Source organism: Sceloporus occidentalis, unplaced genomic scaffold (genome assembly GCF_023333645.1).
Source record: "Sceloporus occidentalis isolate IW3139 unplaced genomic scaffold, rSceOcc1.0.p SCAF_44, whole genome shotgun sequence".
NCBI classification, from domain to species: Eukaryota; Metazoa; Chordata; class Lepidosauria; order Squamata; family Phrynosomatidae; genus Sceloporus; species Sceloporus occidentalis.
Window position 1 is genome coordinate 3,019,601 of NW_028317024.1, and position 17,855 is coordinate 3,037,455.

General features: G+C 39.9%; 1 protein-coding gene across 1 annotated transcript in view; it reads left to right on the forward strand.

The window, feature by feature from the left end:
- LOC149289590 (partitioning defective 6 homolog gamma-like) overlaps nt 1–17,855 on the forward strand; it is a 37,719-nt gene that overhangs the window by 18,737 nt on the left and 1,127 nt on the right. The window lies entirely within an intron of this gene.

Genomic DNA, 17,855 nt, shown 5'->3' on the forward strand with positions numbered 1-17,855 from the left:
TGATGTTCAGAAGGTCACGGAGACCACAAAAACCCTTCCTTGCACAGGGACGCGTTCTTTGCTCTCAGCGTATCGGTGCTTTGCCTGTCCTGCTAACCAAATGGACACCGACTTGGATTACGCTTAAGTCACATAGACTTGTGCAACAATTTGCGTTGAGATGCATTTATTTGGACGTGTTATGGGTTTGTAATGTATTATATGTATGTGTGAAATTCTTGCATGTGGAATCCTGTGTACACTGTCCACCAAAGCAAACGCTGTATATCACTGTATGGCCTCTCTACCCACCCTAGTTTGGGATGAGATGATAATACATAGTTTCAATTGCAGTATTAAATCTGCAATTAACTCCTCCTTCTTACAACTTTTCTATTCCGCTGCACCAGAGGGGTAATTTATAGTTCATTATAAGAGTTTATAAATATGTATGTGTATAGATGCATGGGGCTTTGTCAGCTTGGTGGGGCTTAAAGAGCAAACCAGTGATTGGATCCCTCTCAAAGTGACCAAGACCTTGCATGCTGACCACTATTGGGGCTGCTGCGTAGTGCTCAGGGGGATGAGGTGAAGGGTTGCTGGATAGTGTTGTGTGATGGGTGGGGGCCTGCTGGGTAGAGTTTGGAAGAGAAAGAAAAGGAAGGAGAGAGATAAGAAGAAAAAAAACAGTGTTTGTCATTTGGAAAACGGGCATGCACATCATTGTGGATTGCTGTGATCATTATGTAATGCTGTTTCCATGATGGGCTGAAAGTGATATCCCTATCAAAGTGTTACTGAGAAACAGTGCTTTTGTTAATTTTGGTTTGATACGTTTTTAAGTATGTTTATATAGGCTCTTGTCAAGTTTTATACACACTTTTTGTATAAAACATGCAATTCCACATTTTGCTAAATGCACTCCTCCCAAGCGTCTCTCTTATTCTTTCCTCCCCTGAGTTGACACTTTTCTAGGTGCTCAGAATATTTTTTGGGCGCGAGAGGCCTAAAAATCACGCTTTGTATAGGAACCATGGAAACGTGGTTATACATTAAATTGTTCATGGTATTTAGAAAAAGTGTAATAATGATTAGTTAAATAAACATCTAACACAAAAGTCTTGGCAAAGCTCTGCCTCTAGCAATGCCTTCAACACCCCCCTCCCCATGAGGAATGTAAATAGAATATATGTTGGTGGACCTGACTAAATCTAACTTCAAATAAACGATTAACTACATTTAGCAGTCACACCAACTGGCTGTCACTAATGTTTGTGGTATCCAGTAGATCTACATTAAAAGTCTTGGGGACGGCATCTCCATCAATTAAAACCGGTCCTCTATATCTTCTCTGTGACTGATACAACCGTATTCCCTGTTTTATGCTGAGAAAGTATTGTATTGCATATTTATCATGGACCATCCTAATAACTGTGTGTACCACCCTTTGTAACATACACATGTATAAATTATCCTTTCCATCTGTGAAAGTGGGTATTGGGGAACTGGGGTAATGGAGGCAGATGACTCTATCTGCAATCTGCTTCTGGTATGCCCAGCTTGTGCTCATCTACCACGTCCCTGGGCTAGTGCTTGCCCAGCCAGAGTTAGCGTGTGTGTATGTGTTTTTGGTCCATTGGAGAAGCCTGTTTCTTTTTTCCTGTCTTGACTCTGTCAGATAGCTTTAGTCTACCAGAGACATAAATCTTATTGACATAGATTAGCATCCTTATCTGAAAGAACAGACACTTCCAGTGCTTTCCCCTGATAGTTCAGGAATGTGATCATCGCACCCCGCAGTATCTGGCTCTGTTTAATAGCATCCTTCACGTGTGAATCACTGACATGGTAATGTTTCATGAATGATGCTGGCAGTCTGTGTCATTCAGCATCAAAGTTCTAAAGCACTTTTTGCAATCTGGGCTTCACACCAAAAATTTTTTTTGTGTAAATGCAGGGGTTTTTGGAGGTTTTTATAAAGTAACAATTTACTTTTCCAGAGCTGGTGATCCAGAAGCCATGGGCAAAGCTGGTCAGCTGCAGATCAGTGTTTGTATGGCTGGCATATGTTCCCAAAGGTCATAACCAAACGATACATTTAAGATAAAACCATTACAGGAGTATCACCTTAAATGTATAAGATGCTTTATAAACAGAGTTGGGAAATCAAAGTGCCCCACCACCACTTACTAAGTGCAGCGTTATCTCTGCCGCCAAAGACTTTTATTAAAAGAGCTAGTGGTTATGTTTTTGACGTACTTTTTTTTTTCTTTTCTGGTAACCATTCTTGTATAATTTAAGTCTTGCTTATCTTACTGTGTATTTGACAGATTCCTGGCCGAATGGTTTCAGGGAATAAAGCTAAAACACTAGAAAGGATTTCTTCTTTTAGGTTACCCTTGGGTCCAGTGCGTAAGGATCTTGATGTTCTAATCGCCTGTCTCTTATTTTAAAACCAAAAAAAACTTGTAATGATTTATTTAAAAGGCATATTGTTCTGTTGATGTCTTTCTCTGGTGCTCTTTCGCTGTTGAATCGATCCCCATTTGCAGCTTTGTTGATTGCCAACTTTTTAAAATTTATCAGCAACTCTAATGTACAGTCAGGTCTCATGTTTCATTGAGTGCAAATACAGATTGTGTGCATTATTTGCAAGGATTACCTGGTTTACTATACATTTCCACTGAATTTTTAGTATATTTAAAACCATTAGACAGTCTTAAAGGGCCATTTGGTTGTGTTTAGTAGAAGTCTTTGCTTGTTTTTTTTGAGGCGTCATTGGCGTGGTAGTCGAGTACCTTTTGGGTTTGGATCTGTAGCCTACACTAGTCCTTTAATGTACTGTAATCCTCAAACAAGCTCCTTGGAGCCTATCTTCCTAACGCTGCTACTTCATGAAGTCATGGAAGCACCCTGTTAATGAATAATACATTTTTATGTTGTTTTTTTAATTTGTGGATGAGCAAGTCTTTCTGCCAATAATGGGTTATGTTGTCACAGGAAGATTAATTCATCACCCAAACATTTAATAACCTGTTTGTGTAACACCAGGATACGTGTCACCTGATGATACACTCATACTAGAAGTCCCAACTTGTATCATTTCATGCAGAGGACATCCCTCAAGTGTGATGAGCAGCTGACAGCTCCGGCACTCAATTTGTGATCTCTTTCTCTGTGTTTGTGTTCTATTTTTCCCCATTTCCATGCCCATTTCTTTCCGTTAAATCTCCATTGTGAATTTAATGTTTTACCTCTACATCCTACTGGCAGCAGAATAGATGAAACTTCGTATCTTCACTGACCAAGAGGACCACAACGCTCTATGGCAACTGTCTAAAGGCGAGCACTGGCCAGTGAAAATACTATACATTAAATGGGCCTGTTACCTTCCCAAATCTGAGATTTTAACAGCTTGCATAATAAACATGTATAATGTTACCTAGGGGTTAAAATAAGAAATATGTCTATTAGAAAATCTGTGACCCCAGTGAACTTCACGATTGCAGACCTTTTTACTATTATTTATTTCTTACTAATACTTATTAATTACATATTTCTCTCCACTTTGGCAGCCTTAGAAGTGCGTAAGGGTGAGAAGAAGAAAGGGGCGAATTGAGGACAAGGAAGTAATTATTCAGGTGTTACTCACATTTTCCAGAAACCTGCTTCTGTTCGTATACAGTAGTCTCCAACTAAAGTATATATCTGTGAAGAAATGATACTGATAATAAAAGAAATAACAAAAACAAGTTTAGATAGTTGTAAAATGGATTGGCATGCTGATAGAAGAGGTTTGTGTATATTATTATTAAAAAAAATATATATATATATACCCAGGTGTAGCGTGGTTGAAAAGTTTTTAATGATCGGAGAAGCAGACTTTTTCCGTTGCATTTGTTTTTTGGAGGATGAGTAAGCAGTAATTCTGACTACACAGGTGTGTATTGCGATGCCACTGGTGGTCACAGTGGTGTCTAGAATAATTTTGGTTTTCAGGCACAACTGTATAGTGCATGTATGTGCATTGAGTGTTTTGGACATATATCTTACTGGGCTGCCTGCCTTGGCTTGCCCACGTAGGCTGAATGTTGCCAGTCCCTCATCTGATAAATGAATTGTCGAACTAAAGCCGGTGAGTGAGCTCTGAATGCACACTGACTTATCCATAATATCAGCTCCTTGTTGTTCTCCTGGCTGCGGAAGAAGTGCGCACAGTTCTTCAACCCCCACCTAGAGTCGGACCTTTTTAGGAGAGCATGTGTCCCGAAAGCCTACAAGATGCAAGCCTGTCGAAAAAACAAAGAATGTGTAGCCCAACATTCCCTTCCTCTCCATGAAGATTAGCACAGATGTTCAAAGCCCTTTCTAGAGTCCATCAGACTGCCCAGTCCTGCAGGCCTATTCTATTATGAAACGGCTTCTCCCTCACCTGCCCAAGGAATGCAGGGGGCTTACCGGCAACTTTATGAGCCAACGCTTCTGTGTTGCTTCACTGCCAGAGGGGTTTATAATGCAATATATATAATTCCTTCAGTCACATTTTATCAGTAGTGGCAATACGTTAGCCTAGGGAGATATAGTAACCAAATTACAGGTAATGGTAAGAATCACAAATGTTGCTAGTAATCTATATCTGCCACCACATAAAAAATATTGTGCTTCATATATATATATATATATATATATATATATATATATATATATATATATATATATATATATATATACAGTATATCCCCCACCCCCATGTTTTCAGGTAGCTATATATTAGGCATTACTATGTAGTCTACTGCAATTCTCGTCTTGTCAGACACCTTGAATATATGCTGCGTAAATTGTTGGCGCTATATAAATAAAAGATAATAATAATAGTGTGGTGTTTGAGCAAGGAAAGTCACCCAACATATCACATAGCTGACAATGGCAGCCTCTAGGTCTGCAGATAAAGGAAAGAAATAAAACGTGGTCAGCATTGTATTTAACACTCAAATAATTTTTCTTCCCATGAGACTTCTCCTTGAACGACCTCATAAATACAAAAAACAGTAGACCTCTGGTAGTAGGAACTGGCCAAAGATCAAAAACGTCATTATTTCAGGTTATTTGTGGCCTTTGCCATTCGGGGTCCTTGAAACTCTCCTTCATAGATTCAACTGTTTTATGTCCTCACCCCCTAATACACAGATGTGCAGGCACATTTCTTTGGATATTCAGAAACGTTATTAACCTTCTTAGGTACCGTTTCGCCTCCTTTGAATTTAATTTGAAAAAAAATACAATAACTAGCTAAGGCTTCTTTACTTAACATACTTGCTATTGCAGCACCTTTAAGTTGGAGAAAGATGATCTGGTTCACACATAGACAGTATCGTAAAGAAGGAATTTATAAAAGGTATTGTAAACTGTTATGCACATTATTATACTGGTTTGTTGGATGGAATTTCCAGTGTAAGCGAATATTTCTGTAATTTTACTACACAAAGATCCTAGATATTTGATATTGTTTGAAGTTGACCATAACTCAGGGTTCATCTTCCATGTTCTCGATTTACTTAAAGTTCATGGTGAATTAAAACCTAAGATCAGGGGATGGGAGGATAATATTATTGAAGTACTGGGCTAACGCATAGTCACATACTGTATGATGAAACATAATTTAACTTTTAAATGCAAGGTGCACAAGCTAACCATGGCAGTGCCTCGGGCACTCTAATGGTTGATGGAGACGTACATACATTTAGATATTTATTAAGGATGCTTCAAAGTCTTTAGATGTCAATTCCCCAAACATCTGGATCATGAAGTTCTCTCCTCCCAAATACCTTACTTGTATTCATGTTGTACAGAGAATCATATGACATTCAAATGATCATGTAGAGTACAAAATGTGTTGTTGGCTTTTTTGGTTGTTGGTATGCCTGTGTAGTCAGTAGAGTACCTAGTGTTTGTATGTTTTCTATGGCTGTCCTTTCTTCTTTGTGTTCTACGTGTGCACAGGCTGCCATTTCTGCTGTCTCCACAGCACTCCAGCCCCTCTTCTCCCACCATTATGGACCAAATTGGTGGTGACCTCCTCAAACAGTGCCAGACTCCCCTTGTGTGTGAAGCCACGTATTGACGAAATATGCACCCTTTTCGACATTATGCAGCTTCTGTATGGGATGTCGGACACCATTTGCAACCTGTATACTCTTGCAATTACTTGCAATGTACACTGCATCTACATCTTCAATAGAGTAGTAGTCGCTGGCGCGTTCCGTCCATATGTGAGCGAAACGCGTCAGTGGTTCTATTGAGGATTTATTATTTTGTCCTGTGTTGTGGAGGAATTTATTTTCAATTCAGCCATAAAGGTGACGTTTTACTACCACAGATGGTCCTTCTCACTGCCTTTCATTGGTAATAGGTAATACACCTATATGCCTGTATATAACCTGGGCTTTTTCTATTTTTCCCGAGCTTGAAATAGATGCGTTGGTAAATGTGAATTTATAAACAATCACTTGTTTTCTTATTTCTTTGGAGTTCTAAGCAGAGTTGTCCAGATGTAACACATGTAACAACATTACCTTACGAGTTATAGGTCTGAAGGTATTGGCTCTAGCTGGACCAGTTGTTTGATGTTGTTTTCTTCAGAATCGTGACAGCTCCTGTACACAGCTGTGTGAGCTCTGGTGGAGCGGTCGGCATGGATGTGATTACTGAGATGGAATGTTTGGAAAATTTCTAACTCAAGGAAAGGTTATGGATATTGGCAGGAATCGCCACACAGAGCAGAGGCACAACGCAGCATGTAAGTCGGGAAGGGCTGTGCTGCGACTTGTTTGTAAATCAATGTACTTGATGCATCGAGGTGCGCGGTGACCTCAGTGTTGATGTGCAATGAACTCACTTTGCTCCCTGCGATAAGTTCTGTATCACCCTGTATGAGCACCTGGATATAATGGATGAATAATCACAAAACCGCATGGAATCTGTAACGCAACACAAGAATTTCCTAGACTCTTTGCTCATCTCAAACAAACTCACACTTTGAATGCGATGGGTTCAGCTACTTCCGCCGCTGCACGTCACAAATGTGTGGACATGTTTACCCGCATTGATGCATATTTCATAACCAATTAGTAACTACACTCCATGGATGGGTTGGGGCCTTGTGCAGTATTAGCCAAAGAGAACACCTGCCAATATTGAGCCTGTGTTATGATTGCATATCCTCAGCTGTGCTTTACTGTGCGCATGTGCATATATGTGCATATGTGTGTGTATGTGTGTGTATATATATATATATATATATATATATATATATATATATAATGGTTTGCATCTGCCATCATATTGTATGTTTCTCTAAATAAATGAATTGCTAAATAATTAAAATCATGAATACTTAAAGGAATTCTGTAACAAATATATTGTTCCTGTTGTAAAGCAGAACGTGGCTTTACACTCTTAACTCCCCAAGCTGCCAATGCCATGTTGCTAGTTTGGTTTTACCAACTTTCTGTTGGTTACTCTGTCGACTTTTTCAAGAAAATGGCTTTTTCTATCCTATCACAAGTGATTATCAAAGATTCTTTTAAAAAAAATGTAAAATCCTCCATTGTATTTACTTTAGTTTTACTTTTCTGCTTCAGTGTTAAGAATGGGAGATACCAGAAAGGTTTAACGGGAAGAATTGTCTGGATCTATAAAGCATTGGGGTTTTTTTAATTTTTATTATGAGGTGGAAGTCCCAGTGTGTCCTCTGCCAAAAGATTTTGGCAGATGTTAGGCTCCAATAAGCATTACCACATGTTTACAAGAAGATAGAGCATCTGGCTTATATCAGATGTGAAACGTGGTGTTTAGTGGATACCTTTTAGTGTTCTGAAGCTTGTATTTGATAACCGTTTATATCAGGTTGTACATTTTTATTCCTGGAGACCTATCGTCTCATGTAAACAAGACCACCATTAGCAGTAGGGCTAATGTTCATACTTTGATCTTCTCAACGAGTTGTTGATTAAAAAGTCCATACGTTGCACCAGATGCATACGTTGCATTCAGAGTTCTCATACTCTGACCTAGACCTTTCCATGGTGCAAAGTGCTTCCTGAGAGCTGGATATGGAGTCATTTGCGTTAGTTTCTTACTCTTTCGGCTTTCGGCTCTGTGCAGCAACATAGTAACCTACGTGTTGTCCAAAGCTTCTGCAGCCTCTGCTTGGATTAGCTTCCTGACGTGCAGATTTTTTTAACAGATATATTTATATAAGCATCTACATATTAACTCCATAGTATACAAACGTCTTCAATTAAAGCATGTTCTGTTATGATTCTCAAAACTGTACATTGTTTTTATTAATTTTTTTCCCCCTCCTTTTCTTCTAGGAGAAAAGATCATGTTTTATTTTTCTTACATGCTGTGCCTTTTAAGTGTTTCACAGCGTAAAGACATAAGTATGTTGTGTTCCACAAAGAACCAATAGTGAACTCCCAGTGGACTTTATGTATCCTAATCAGGTGGCAACATAATCCAAAATAGAGACCCCCCCCCATAGGTGACCCATTTTGCATTTGTCTGTTTCTTGTATAAACCATTCCTGTAACCTCTACAGTCATTACGCAGATCCTTCTAGAAGGATATGTAACACGCGTGTAGATGAGAGCGATCCCAAATCTCCTGCTTGAGCTGCATCCTGTGTGTGTTTTATGTCTGAAGGGAAGGGCTGGACGATTACATGAGGTGTGTGGGCTGCAAGCTCCTGATTTCTGCGAGCTGAGCATCTTCCTGTACAGACATGTAGCTTATAAACCTTTACATCACACAAACCCAGCAGAGTCTTTGTTATGGGCCTGGCACGCAAAGGACAAACATGCTGAAAAGCCTATATGTTTAGTAAAATATACATTTTAAACTCAAGTTTGTGAATGTTGCCCCTTCTATCCACAGTGACCATCTAACTCTATCTACAGTGAATATAGTTTCATTAGAACTAAGAATCATTTCAGATGACCAGCTTATAGGATCAATCTAGTCTTCAAAATAATATATTTTTTTTTATTTTTTAATATATATATTGGATTCCATTTTGTATGGACTCTAATGTATTTTACCACATGTATATAGGTGCATTCTTATTATATATATTCTTTAGTCCGTCTCATTTAACCGAAACCAGGCGGCATACGTGTGCTTCTCGCACATGCTCAGTGGCACTGCCATAGAATTCACTGATGCAGCAGCCAGTCGCATGTTTGCTAGCAAAGCATCAGTTTTCAGATCGCATACATGACATTGGCCACTGGAAAACCAAGGGGCATACTGAGACATGCTCTTTAGTTTCAGTACAGCTGGGAAGAGTTAAATGAGACTTTCCAAAACTTACAAAGTCCAATAACTAAAGAATACCTGCATCTGTTTGCATACAGTAAAATGTTCTTACAAAGTTAACATGAAAATATGGCAGGAGAAAGCCTTTTATGAACTCTAATGTACCTTCAAAAAAGGTACACGCCCCTAAGCAATAACAAACTACTCTCCTCATTGGCCTGAACTGTCCGAAGGCTGTAAGAGAAGTATCGTTAAATAGAGTGGCTGGTCCGCTTTGGTTGCCACTCATCAGGGGGTTGCAAAACTAGCACACAGAGGTCCCAAGTCTCAGGGTAATTACCTTGTTCTTAATGTTTCCCTACCTTCTTCAACAACCCCTTACGTGTCCCTGGTTCCACTTCTCTTGCCTTCTTCGGTTTCTTCTTTCTTCGTCCTCTCCTCTGTGAACCAGGCACACCCTCTCCCGGATTGGATGAATGGGGCAGAGGCTGTCCCTTTTGTCATCAGCCTGTCCAGTACTATGTGAGACCACCTCCTGTGAGATGGACTGGACTGCCCATTGCAGGAGAATCGGGGCAAGTTGGGGAGATCACCTCTAACTGGCCCAAAAGTAAGGGAGTGTGAGGTGTGTTCAGACCTCTGTCTCACCGCTCCCTTGCAATTCTGCTGGCGATGAAGTGCATGCAACCTGGGTCCTTATCTGTGTGATATTGGTGCTGGGGCAAGTCATTGTGGTGCAATATGGGTGATTGGGTAAGTCTTACGAGTGAAATCTGTTGTATGTGAATACAGCCCCCCTGGAGCACATGTCTACCTAGCCGCTCCTTGAAAAAAGACAAAAAATCCGGCACCTTATAAAGCCACCTGTTAAACACACGAAGGAGCTCTATTAGGAGCGACTCGGCATCCAACAGGTGAAATGTCCGCTACCAGAAAGCAAATCCTAATCTCCACAGTGACCCGGCTTTGTTGAGCTGCACAGTAAGACAGGCCTAGTGCAAGAAGTAATAATTAAATGCTTTCTTCCCATGGTCTGAAGTGGAAATGAGCTTGTTTACCAGTCCTAAATAATATTGTGTAAAGTTACCATTTGTCTTTGATTTTCTGCATCTGGACATTTTTCTAATACACGGAAAGTTGCACGCAGAGTTCCTGAAGAAGTTACAGCCTTACTACTTAAGGTGCAGAGGTTAAATTGCTTTTCCATAGTCACAGGTTGGAACTCAAATTGTTTATTTGCTTCAAAGGCAGTGTTTAGCCCCGGAGGGGGTTTCTTGGTGTATGCGAGAACACACATTACACTGCATCGACCTGAGTGGGTGTCCTCCACGTGTGACCATTCAGACACTTTTTACCGCTCCTGTGTGCAGTCAGAACTTCATGTTCCATATTCCTCTTGAGTAATTGTAGGAAAAATAGGTTTTAAACCTTTTCAGCCCAAAACCAATTGTGTGACTGTAATTAATGGAACATGCAATATGTCACATGATGCAAGAGTTAAAGGTGTATCGCTTGTGTTGGTTTAATTCTGCAGTAGACATATAACAATTACATTTAGATTTGGGGATACTCTGCCTGTATAAACACTGATTTAGCCCAGTTGAGTTATGCCAATTAAATATACATTTTAAGGCTGTGTGTGAGGCTGCAACCTTGGCTTTTATTAGTTTTGAGAGCTCACTCAATATCTCAATGGAATGGACACTTTTCTCTATAAAAAAGACAAACTGTGTATATTTAAAAAATATCAAAATAATGTCATGCGTCAGGTAGAGGATTTATCCCAAAAAACAGGCCTGATTTAAAGAATAACAAAATACCCATTTTTTTTTTACATAGAAAACATTCTGACGTTTTGGCTGTACAATTATTGGGTTAAGGGTCTTCCTTAGTGTAAGGTGAATGCTTCTTCTGCAAGGGGAAGCACTATAAGCAGCAGGTCTTGGCATCTTTTGTTGGTGCTTGGAGTTGCCTTCAATAATGGTCCTCTGGTTTTTGTTTTTGGAAGCTCATCTTGGTTTTAAATCCCATGCAGGTTCCTATTAGGCTTTCTGATGTTCATGAAGATCTGCACGGTATAGTTGAATCTGGTAGTCTATAGTTTTTTCCCCCGTAATTCTTAGTAGGTGTACTGTCTCTTTTAATTCTCTGGAATACTGGAATACTGGAATATTTTTCCCACACGAGTTGGCCATATTCTGTTGATATGTCGCTGCAGGCTGCTGTGCTGGAGGGCTGTATGAAGTTGTGTTTGTGTGTGAAGCCAGATGGAATAAAGCCTTCCAGCCTTCCTCTAGATTGGTCAGGTGCCTGTTTCTGATCGAGTGTGGGAAACCCTACTGATCTGGCTCGCAGACTTGGTTTCCCCGCAGGATTTTTGCACTGGCTGCGTCTTTTTTAAAATCACCCAACAAAGCTGTTTATGGACGTTTTCCTATTGGAAGAAAGAAACCGAGACGCTTTTAACATGGGTGGGGTGAGTATCTTCTTCCTGGATGCTTTGTGACTTAAGGGGTTAAACGCCGAGTGGGATAGCACACACTAGGTTTGCTTTCGACAGTCTTTAAAACCGCCAACATGTAAATTATTTAGCAGAGCTGGTTTAAAATGGTATTATCCGTTGCAATTGTAGGAAAGATAAAATGGTTTGCGTAGGCAAGAGGCTTTGTATGTCAACTTCATCATTTTGGTTTTGTGAAAGCTAGCGCAGAAGAGCTAGCCACGGCCAGTTGTCATTGTCTTTAAAGTACCAGCATATCCGTAGTTTTTATTCTTTTTACAGAGTATTTTTAAAGCTGTATCCCCAGAATTTGTTCTGTTTTATCCATATATCCGTAGTAGTGTATGAATGAGTTGCTAGTAACATAGCAAATGTATATCATGAGAATGGCCATAGCATGACCTTAACCTAGGGTAGGATTGCATAGCCATACACTCTGTATTTTTCAGGTAAAAATGTCGGTAATAATCATACTATGGCCAAACTGGAGATGGAACAGTTTGGCCATAGTATGTGCTGGTATGTATGGTGATCAATGTTATGCTGTTACCAGAGTATCCATTTTCCCACGTGGGCATCTTAACCGACATGAGACATGTTGATAAATGAGCTGAGACTGAAGGTATTTGTGTGCAGATAAAGATAGATGCGCTCGGTGGTGGTGGTGCTTGGTGTACGTTACTAGCCAGTCATTAGTAGTTTAAAGGGATGACACATCTGTATTGGCCTGGCTCCCAAGCTGCCTGGAGTCATTTTCCTCTTAGTGGGGGCAAATCTGCCTTTGATGTGTTTTTTCCACAGATGTCAATTACTGGACTCCAGACCAAAACCTTAAAACCAATTGTCCCTTCTCAGAAACTGGCAATCTGAGGAATGCAATGTGTTTATATAAACTTTATCTGGCTTAGAGTTGGTATTTTTCATCTGGCAGGCACTCCTTAAAAAAAAACAAAAAAAACAGCTGTGTAAGCAGTGAGCAGTGCTTTCTTCTGTAGTTTTTCATAGGTCTTTAATTTAGGGTCTCTAGCCAGTTACTATCGCTAGCTGGGTTGGTATGGGATTATTTGTAATTAGTCATTAAGTCTCAAGTACATGTGGGTTTTTTTCAGTGTATATGTATGAGCGAGTGTGTGCATGTATGTGTGTGTGTTTATTGATATATAGATATAGGTATATATATATATATATATATATATAATGAGCCATATATGTAAGTTTGTAACATTCACATCTGTGCTTATCGTAGAACACTAAAACAGATGGTTCTGATATAATGAAACATGCTCCTGAGAATACCTTAGAACAGGAATTACACATCCAGTTGTCGAGAGCTGGAGGCAAACTAAGTATCTAGTTCTCGTTTTGAGCTAAACTTGGATATTCAAACGTAAAATCCTGAAAAATGTTTCTTATGGGACAGCTGTGTTGAGTATAATGGTGCTAAATATAACGTATTGATTTGTAAAAGGTACATGCGGATTGGATAGGGTTGTTCGGGCACATTGAGTGCTTTTATAATAGCTTTTAGGATCTCCTCTGAAGAGCACAGGTGAATCGGTCAGAAGGTGAATCAGTCAGAAGATGATCCTCCTTATCATCATGGAGATCCTTCTTATATATGGCACGATGGACACTTGTGATGATTTTCTTGCCTTGTACCTGGAAATGCTCCAGATTTGACCTCTGGGATACACCATATCCTCAGCAGAAAAGACAGGAGGAATAACTATTAATATCACATGGTTTATTAACACAACCTGTAGGTAGTTTTATGTTGTGTCATCCATTTTGATGACTGTCGCTTTTAACAGTCCCAGATGGCGAGCCATTCTTCACGCGGCAGCATTCCTTCGAGTTGTTGGACCATTAAATGACTCAGATTTAGTAAAGCTAGCACTATCGCCAAGCAAAGCCATAATATGTTTTTCCTAAAAGGAGGGGCAGTAATAAATATAGAAACAGAAACATCAGCAAGAGTCAGTGTTTTTAACCCCTCAAAATGCATGTTTTCAGTGGGTTTAGGGACTGCCCATTGTCCTTAAGGGGTTAAAGAATTAATTTTTTTGCTGTATTGTGTTCCCCCCCCCCCCAGACCCGCCTTCATCACTGGCATTTTTCCAAAACGACCATAAGGAAAGCAAACGTTATTTCTAAATGGTTGGTCTGGGGAATAGTAAATCTGTGTTGGGATCATGCTCAAGGTGCCAAAAGTATTTGAAATTTCCTGTCGTTGGTGGGAATGTTGTTTTATGCTTTGCCTGTATTAACGTTGCACTGTTGAACTGTGCCAGGAAATAGCTTGGTACCTCTCGTTTTGTTGTTGATGCTTGCTCTTTGAGATGAAGTCTGGTATGTGTAGTAAATCCTGTTCGCTGGGTAAAGAATAAAAAAAAAATGTTTCCCTGGCTATGGTTTCGTGCCTTCGGTAAGCATACTTTTATTTAGTACCGTGAGACTTAAGCAAAGCGATTTGCCTGTCTGGTTTAGGTCCTCATCTAATCGCATTAACGTTATCGTAAAAAGTAACTGGGGAAAAGTTTAAAAAGTTGTCTTGTTGCCATGGCAACCAACAGGGCAACATTTCATTGGTTGCTGTCATAATGCAATAGCCACAATTAATTGTACAGAGGAAGTAAGTCGACTGGAAAATCTATTCGGGGCTATTGTAAGTAATTTTGGGCTTTGTAGCGTTATCATCGCACTACAGGTACATATGTTGCAGTCCTTTTATTTAGTTTAGACTTTTTTGGCTGAGCAGGTAAAATTGTTTAGAACCAGCACTGGAGGATACATTACAAGGGACATGCAGTTAGCAGTTGTCTGTTTAAAACTTTAAAACTAGAGACTTTTCTATGGCTTCTTCGAGTTGCATAGCCGTCTGTGACAAGGTCAGTGCGGCGTCACAATACAAGAGTACAACTTCTACAGGGTGCTGAGCTGGCCTGGTCAAAGCCTGACCGTCAGCGTGTCAAATACACAGGTGTCCAGTTTCTGGCAGCCCTTCCTTCTCCTACCAGAAAGGGTGATTAGCATCTCTTGGCACCTGCCTCGGTTAGTCACGTAGCCCCAGCCTTTACATGTGTCCTTGCGTGCATAAACATTGACTGAACTTACCGTATACATCTCTTGATATCAATCTTGGTAAAATGTTCGTCTCTGCCTATGAAACTGAAAATAAAAGTAACAATTTCTAGTGGAGAGTTTATTAAATCTCTATATATAACGAGGAGCAGTGTTAAATATAAAGGGGTCTGTCACACAGATTTTATATTTATTAAAGCTGCGCCTGAAATCATTGATATGATGTGGATTACTGGATCCTCTCTGGCAGAGCTGGACACAACTCAACTAGCAGTGAGGCTGGGCGCCAACGTGCTCTGCTCGGCCCTAAACTAGATTTTGCTTTCAGCGTTGGGCATCGTAAAATTTGTAATTCTGTTTTGTCCATTGGTTGGCACCATTACCATTTATACTGCCAATTCCACTCGTCGGACAGTAAGGATCCGACAGTATGTTAGACACTGTCCATAGTATCCGAGAGAAAGAAGGCAGCGGGAAGTGATTGGTGGAATTCTTAAGATATACACGTATATACTACACACAGTGCTTGCCGTATCCTCCACTTACCTCCTGTATGTTTCTCTTGGCCTGTAGCTCCCTCACTGAGCGGCGATCCGATCAGGTTCGGCAACATGTGGCAACCATCCTCCCTCACTGACACTACCAGCGGGAAATGACAACAAGTGATAGCATATCCAAACGCGTGGTGTCAGTGAGGGTGGATGATTGCCGCACGTTGCCCAATCTCAGTCAGAACACCAGGGCCATGGCATGGACCAGGTCAGGGTGCAGGAATCCCCATGCAATTACATTAATTCTAAATGTATCTACAGTAATGGCTTTAGTTTTAAAGTTGTCTTGCTCATTTAGTAATAAATAAGGCAGACATGTCTCACATTCTTGGATGCCAGCCATTTGCCGCATGGCATTTTGCCCAGACCAATGTTAAAACATACATAACAACTTTATACAGATACGTTGATTTTTGTAGGAGTCATACAAAGCACGTCACAGTTCCAGACTGGAATGGGTGGGATATCACCGAGATGAGTGAGCAGATGAAAATCCTAATTTATGTTTCCTTTGTGATTTGCTCCTTGTTCCTCCCCTGGAAGAGGCAACATTCGGGAGATGCATAGCATAGTTTTCTTTAGCTTCCCATGGCTTCCATTTCTTGCTGGATGTTGTACGTGTTGTCGTTGTATCACGGCATGCTATCTGTTTACGCGTTAATCCGCATAATGTTCACTTTGTGCTTTGGACATAACCAAACCTGACAGTTGGGCTGATACGCATTCTTTGAGCGATCCGCAGCAGTTGCTTCACTTCCATGACCCACACTGTCTTTGTGTGTGTGTTTGTGATTTTGCCATAGCTTGGGCTTTTTCGTTTTCAATTGGTGTATTTGTTTTACTAAATTTTTGGTTTAGACATTCAATACAATTTTATAACTCTGGGAGGAGGTACTTGGTTTTAAGGCATATGGAACAACGCCTACATAAATAGGCATTCCCACATCTCTTCATGAGGCTTACCTTTTTTAGAGGCCTACTCCATGGTCTGACATTTCAGGCCACAGAAAAGCACCTCAATTGAGATAAATGGGAGTGCTTTCAACACATGTGCAGGGGGGTCTGACGTGGCACAGCAGAAAATTGGGTGGGCTAAGGGGCAAATGCATATGGTGGGTTTTGCATTCTGAAATATAAATTAACCCATTGTCTGTCATATGCATTTAAATGCAGGGGTTGGCAAATTTGGGAGCCAGTTATTTTCCCCAATGATGGTTTTATTTTCATATATTTAAAGGAATATGAAATGGCGCGGTCTTCTGGTCTTCATCTCCTAGGCATAACTAACACCATAAGATGACACACACTTGTACTAACACCATACACTAATACACACACACACACACACACACACACTCTAACACTAAATGCTGACATACTTATGCACACTCAGGCCATACAGTAATATAAACCGAAACACCACACTCTTATACACCTGCACACACACACCGACTCTCACTATACACATATATAAGCACACACACTATTATAATTTATATAATGCCAGAGGCAGTGTTTGTGTTCATGTATGTATATATATATATATATATATATATATATATGTATGTATATATATATATATATGTATATATATATATATATATATATATGTATGTATATATATATATATATGTATATATATATATATATATATATATATATATATATATATATATACACACACACACACACTAACTCTGGCACTACTGTACAGTAAACACACACTATTCACATTGTATGTGCTGCTGCCTCTCTACCACAGCAGGATCACACAATTCTCGTTACGTGACCTCGCTGGGCACCTTGGGGCATCTGACTCAGTCCACCCCCTGCAGCCAAGCAAGGAGACCCCGGATTCCCTGATGGTGGTCCTGGCCAGTGCTACCCCCTTGTCCTGCAAACCCCAGGAGCCAGGAAGTGATTTCTTGTCACATGGCTACCTGACACCTGGCTGCAGCTTTTAGCATGAATAAATCCATTTATTAAAACTACTACTACTGTTTAACAAAGTACTGCCTATAATTGTTTTGGAGTTCATTTCAAGGCTTAATTTGAGGAAACTGAGATTAGTGACAGAATCCAACACTTATCTAATCAGTTTCCTGTACTGAAGTTCTCTCAATTTTACTTATAAATGCTGCCTGACCCAATCAACAAAACTCAGCAATGTAACAATAGGGCAAAAGATAAGATAATGGGGCAGGAAGGTAACATACGTCTCCCCATGGGGTGTGTGTGTATATATATATTGGATTTTAAGTTATCTGTTGCTTTAAAAAAAATATGTAAACAACTGTACAATAGAATATTTTATCACTGCCAAGAAAATAAAAAATGAACCTTTAACAGTACTGTATTTCTCTTAAACCTGTTGGCATAGTCCTACTAAAAATACTTAATTGTGAAACAGGATTACTGTTACTCCG